The following is a 6,212-nucleotide window of genomic DNA, read 5'->3' as shown; positions in this document are numbered from 1 at the left end:
CAACTGAAACTGACCCAGGAATGACACAGATGTTAGAATTAGGAGTCAATAATATTACAACAGTTATTATATAATTGTTTTCCATATTTTTAAAAACTCAAGGAGAAACATGGAAGATACAAAAAAGATAAAATAAAAATTTTAGAGATGAAAACTACAATGTCTGAGATGAAAAGTACACTGAATTGTATGAGCAACAGATTAGTCATTGCAGAAGAAAATACGTAGTGGACTCAAAGACATGGCAATAGAAATTATCAAAATGAAACAATGAGAAAAAGAATTTAAAAATAAATAGAGCTTCACTGAGCTCATTCTAAAATTCATATGGAAATACAGAGAACTAGAATACCCAAAATAACTTTAAAAAAAGAAGAGTGGCACGACTTGTTTTCAAGATGGATATAAGCTACATTAATGAAAGCAGTGTGGTATTGGCACAGAAATACACAAATAGATCAATGGAAAAGAACAGATTCCAGAAATAGACCTACACACATACAATTAGTTTTTTGACAAGGGTGAAAGGCAATTCAGTTGAGGAAAGATAGTCTTTCGAAAAGTGGTTCTGAAACAATTGAATATCCATATGCAGGAACTGGATACCATATGTAGTAAAATGAGCTTTCATCCATAACTTATACCACATAAAAATTCATTCAAAATGAACCCTACACCTAAATGTAGAACATAGAATTATAAGCATTCTGGAAGAAAATATAAAATTGCTGTAACCCTGGTTTAGGCAAATATTTTTTAGATATAACTCCAAAACCCTGATATAGAAAATAGATCAGTCAGTTGTACTTTATCCAAATTAAAGATGTCTGCTCTTCATTTCTCCAAAGAAGATATACAGATTGCCAACAAACACATGAAAGGATGCTCAACATCACTAATCATTAGAGAAATGCAAATCAAAACTACAATGAAGTATCACCTCACACCTGTCAGAATGGCCATCATCAAAAAATCTACAAACAATAAATGCTGGAGAGGGTGTGGAGAAGGGAACCCTGTTGCACTGTTGGTGGGAATGTAAATTGATACAGCCACTATGGAGAACAGTATGGAGGTTCCTTAAAAAACTAAAAATAGAACTACCAACAGGGGAACCAAGATGGCAGAGTAGAAGAACTTGTTCTCACTCCCTCTTGTGAGAACACAAGAATCACAACTGGCTGCTGGACAATCATCGACAGGAAGACACTGGAACTCACCAAAAAAGATACCCCACATCCAAAGACAAAGGAGAAGCCACAATGAGACGGTAGGAGGGGCGCAATCACAGCAAAATCAAATCCCATAACTGCTGGGTGGGTGACTCACAGACTGGAGAACACTTATACCACAGAAGTTCACCCACTGGAGTGAAGGTTCTGAGCCCCACGTCAGGCTTCCCAACCTGGGGGTCCGGCAACAGGAGGAGGAATTCCTAGAGAATCAGACTTTGAAGGCTAGTAGGATTTGATTGCAGGACTTTGACAGGACTGGGGGAGACAGAGACCCCACTCTTGAAGGGCACACACAAAGTAGTGTGCGCAATCAGGATGCAGGGGAAGGAGCAGTGACCCCAGGGGAGACTGAACCAGACCTACTTGCTAGTGTTGGAGGGTCTCCTGCAGAGGCGGGGGATGGCTGTGGCTCACTCTGGGGACAAGAACACTGGCAGTGGAAGTTCTGGGAAGTGCTCCTTGGCGTCAGCTCTCCCAGAGTCTGCCATTAGCCACACCAAAGAGCCAGGTAGGCTCCAGTGTTGGGTTGCCTCAGGCCAACCAACAGGGAGGGAACCCAGTCCCACCCATCAGCAGTCAAGCAGATTAAAGTTTTACTGAGCTCTGCCCACCAGAGCAACACCCAGCTCTACCCACCACCAGTCCCTCCATCAGGAAACCTGCACAAGCCTCTTAGATAGCCTCATCCACCAGAGGGCAGACAGCAGAAGCAAGAAGAACTACAATCCTGCAGCCTGTGGAACAAAAACCACATTCACAGAAAGATAGACAAGATGAAAAGGCAGAGGGCTATGTACCAGATGAAGGAACAAGATAAAACCCCAGAAAAATAACTAAATGAAGTGGAGATAGGCAACCTTACAGAAAAAGAATTCAGAATAATGATAGTGAAGATGATCCAGGACCTCGGAAAAAGAATGGAGGCAAAGATCGAGAAGATGCAAAAAATGTTTAACAAAGACCTAGAGGAATTAAAGAACAAACAAACAGAGATAAACAACACAATAACTGAAATGAAAACTCCACTAGAAGGAATCAATAGCAGAATAACTGAGGCAGAGGAACGGATAAGTGACCTGGAAGACAGAATGGTGGAATTCACTGCTGCAGAACAGAATAAAGAAAAAAGAATGAAGAGAAATGAGGACAGCCTAAGAGACCTCTGCGACAACATTAAACTCAACAACATTCGCATTATAGGGGTCCCAGAAGGAGAAGAGAGAGAGAAAGGACCAGAGAAAATATTTGAAGAGATTATAGTCGAAAACTTCCCTAACATGGGAAAGGAAAGAGCCACCCAAGTACAGGAAGCGCAGTGAGTCCCATACAGAATAAACCCAAGGAGAAACATGCCTAGACACATAGGAATCAAACAGGCAAAAATTAAAGACAAAGAAAAATTATTGAAAGCAGCAAGGGAAAAATGACAAATAACATACAGGGGAACTCGCATAAGGTTAACAGCTGATTTCTCAGCAGAAACTCTACAAGCCAGAAGGGAGTGGCATGATATACTTAAAGTGATGAAAGGGAAGAACCTACAACCAAGATTACTCTACCTGGCAAGGATCTCATTTAGATTTGATGGAGAAATCAAAAGCTTTGCAGACAAGCAAAAGCTAAGAGAATTCAGCACCACAAAACCAGCCCTACAACAAATGCTAAAGGAACTTCTCTAAGTGGGAAACACAAGAGAAGAAAAGGACCTACAAAAACAAACCCAAAACAATTAAGAAAATGGTCATAGGAACATACATATCGATAATTACCTTAAACGTGAATGGATTAAATGCTCCAACCAAAAGACACAGGCTTGCTGAATGGATACAAAAACAAGACCTATATATATGCTGTCTACAAGAGACCCACTTCAGACCTAGGGACACATACAGATTGAAAGTGAGGGGATGGAAAAAGATATTCCATGCAAATGGAAATCAAAAGAAAGCTGAAATAGCAATACTCATATCAGATAAAATAGATTTTAAAATAAAGAATGTTACAAGAGACAAGGAAGGACACTACATAATGATCAAGGGATCAATCCAAGAAGAAGATATAACAATTATAAATATATATGCACCCAACATAGAAGCACCTCAATACATAAGGCAACTGCTAACAGCTGTAAAAGAGGAAATCAACAGTAACACAATAGTAGTAGAGGACTTTAACACCTCACTTACACCAATGTACAGATCACCCAAAATGAAAATAAATAAGGAAACAGAAGCTTCAAATGACACAATAGACCAGATAGATTTAGTTGATATTTATAGGACATTCCATCCAAAATCAGCAGATAACACTTTCTTCCCAAGTGCAAACGGAACATTCTCCAGGATAGATCACATCTTGGGTCACAAGTCAAGCCTCAGTAAATTTAAGAAAATTGAAATCATATCAAGCATCTTTTCTGACCACAACGCTATGAGATTAGAAATGAATTACAGGAGGCTTCCCTGGTGGCGCGGTGGTTGAGAATCTGCCTGCCAATGCAGGGGACACAGGTTCGAGCCTTGGTCTGGGAAGATCGCACATGCCGCAGAGCAACTAGGCCCATGAGCCACAATTGCTGAGCCTGCGCGTCTGGAGCCTGTGCTCCGCAACAAGAGAGGCCGCGATAGTGAGAGGCCCATGCACTGCGATGAAGAGTGGCTCCCACTTGCCGCAACTAGAGAAAGCTCTTGCACAGAAACGAAGACCCAACACAGCCATAAATTAATTAATTAATTAATTAATTAAAAAATAAAAAGAAATGAATTACAGGGGAAAAAACGTAAAAAACACAAACACATGGAGGTTAAACACTACGTTACTAAACAACCAAGAGATCACTGAAGAAATCAAAGAGGAAATCAAAAAATACCTAGAGAAAAATGACAAGGAAAACACGACAATCCAAAACCTATGGGATGCAGCAAAAGCAGTTCTAAGAGGGAAGTTTACAGCAATACAAGCCTACCTCAAGAAACAAGAAAAATCTCAAATACATAATCTAAACTTACACCTAAAGGAACTAGAGAAAGAAGAACAAACAAAACCCAAAGTTAGCAGAAGGAAAGAAATCATAAAGATCAGAGCAGAAATAAATGAAATAGAAACAAAGAAAACAATAGCAAAGATCAATAAAACTAAAAGCTGGTAGTTTGAGAAGACAAACAGAATTGATAAACCATTAGCCAGGCTCATCAAGAAAAAGAAGGAGAGGACTCAAATCAATAAAATTAGAAATGAAAAAGGAGAAGTTAAAACAGACACCACAGAAATACAAAGCATACTAAGAGACTACTACAAGCAACTCTATGCCAATAAAATGGACAACCTGGAAGAAATGGACAAATTCTTAGAAAGGTGTAACCTACCAAGACTAAACCAGGAAGAAATAGAAAATATGAACAGACCAATCACAAGTAATGAAATTGAAACTGTGATTAAAAATCTTCCAAAAAACAAAAGTCCAGGACCAGATGGCTTCACAGGTGAATTCTATCAAACATTTAGAGAAGAGCTAACACCCATCCTTCTCAAACTCTTTCAAAAAAATTGCAGAGGAAGGAACACTCCCAAACTCATTCTATGAGGCCACCATCACCCTGATACCAAAACCAGACAAAGATACTACAAAAAAAGAAAATTACAGACCAATATCACTGATGAATATGGATGCCAAAATGCTCAACAAAATACTAGCAAACAGAATCCAACAACACATTAAAAGGGTCATACACCATGATCAAGTGGGATTTATCCCAGGGATGCAAGGATTCTTCAGTATACGCAAATCAGTCAATGTGATACACCATATTAACAAATTGAAGAATAAAAACCATATGATCATCTCAATAGATGCAGAAAAAGCTTTTGACAAAATTCAACACCCATTTATGATAAAAACTCACCAGAAAGTGGGCATAGAGGGAACCTACCTCAACATAATAAAGGCTATATTCGACAAACCCACAGCAAACACCATTCTCAATGGTTAAAACTGAAAGCATTTCCTCTAAGATCAGGAACAAGACAAGGATGTCCACTCTCACCACTATTACTCAACATAGTTTTGGATGTCCTAGCCTCGTCAATCAGAGAAGAAAAAGAAATAAAAGGAATACAAATTGGTAAAGAAGAAGTAAAACTGTCACTGTTTGTAGATGACATGATACTATACATAGAGAATCCTAAAGATGCCACCAGAAAACTACTAGAGCTAATCAATGAATTTGGTAAGGTTGCAGGATACAAAATTAATGCACAGAAATCTCTTGCATTCCTATACACTAATGATGAAAAATCTGAAAGAGAAATTAAGGAAACACTCCCATTCACCACTGCAACAAAAAGAATAAAATACCTAGGAATAAACCTGCCTAAGGAGGCAAAAGACTTGTACTCAGAAAACTCTAAAACACTGATGAAAGAAATCAAAGATGACATAAACAGCTGGAGAAATATACCATGTTCTTGGATTGGAAGAATCAATATTGTGAAAATGACTATACTACCCAAAGCAATCTACAGATTCAATGCAATCCCTATCAAATTACCAATGGCATTTTTTATGCAACTAGAACAAAAATTCTTAAAATTTGTATGGAGACACAAAAGACCCCGAATAGCCAAAGCAGTCTTGAGGGAAAGAAACAGAGATGGAGGAATCAGACTCTCTGACTCCAGACTATACTACAAAGCTACAGTAATCAAGACAATATGGTACTGGCACAAAAACAGAAACATAGATCAATGGAACAAGATAGAAAGCCCAGAGGTAAACCCACACACCTATGGTCAACTAATCTATGACAAAGGAGGCAAGGATATACAATGGAGAAAAGACAGTCTCTTCAATAAGTGGTGCTGGAAAAACTGGACAGCTACATGTAAAAGAATGAAATTAGAACACTCCCTAACACCATACACAAAAATAAACTCAAAATGGGTTCGAGACCTAAATGTAAGACTGGACACTATAAAACT

The sequence above is a fragment of the Balaenoptera musculus genome, chromosome 7 (genome assembly GCF_009873245.2).
Source record: "Balaenoptera musculus isolate JJ_BM4_2016_0621 chromosome 7, mBalMus1.pri.v3, whole genome shotgun sequence".
Classification (NCBI taxonomy): Eukaryota; Metazoa; Chordata; class Mammalia; order Artiodactyla; family Balaenopteridae; genus Balaenoptera; species Balaenoptera musculus.
The sequence above is the reverse complement of the archived record's forward strand: the minus strand, read 5'-3'. Positions refer to the sequence as shown.